We start from the raw sequence: 526 nt of genomic DNA, 5'->3' as shown, positions 1-526 counted from the left end.
GAATTTTGCAAATCTGACTTCAGATTCGTGATCAGCAACCCCAAAAACCCTCGTAAACTTAATTTGGTGCAAATCGGTTGACTAAAATTTTTGTCCGCCATCTTCGTCCGCCATCTTGAAAATTTTAAAACAGCCAAAGTTATATCTGAACGTAAAATTTTCCGCTTTTTCATTTTCCGGTGTCAAAAAGGGGGGTTTCCATTTTAAAAAAACCACTTCCGGTTGAAGTAACCCACTTTCGGTCAAAATCAAAAGTTGAAAGGTACGCTATTTTGGTTCCCCCTCGAAACCCTACAACTTTTATATGAAACTTTTTTCGATTCCTGGCCACACAAACGAGTTATTGGAGGTGATAGATTCAGATGACTCACCCTGTATATAATCATGTATAATCATGTATAATTCTATCTATAATTTCATATATAATTTTATATAATTATGCATACAATTATATGTAATTATACATATGATTATACATAACTGTGTATAATTATTTATAATTTTATATAATTATATATAATTATAC

The sequence above is a fragment of the Odontomachus brunneus genome, unplaced genomic scaffold, assembly GCF_010583005.1.
Source record: "Odontomachus brunneus isolate Ranch 3 - 2012 unplaced genomic scaffold, Obru_v1 Obru_scaffold_034, whole genome shotgun sequence".
NCBI classification, from domain to species: domain Eukaryota; kingdom Metazoa; phylum Arthropoda; class Insecta; order Hymenoptera; family Formicidae; genus Odontomachus; species Odontomachus brunneus.
This window is presented reverse-complemented; position numbering follows the sequence as displayed.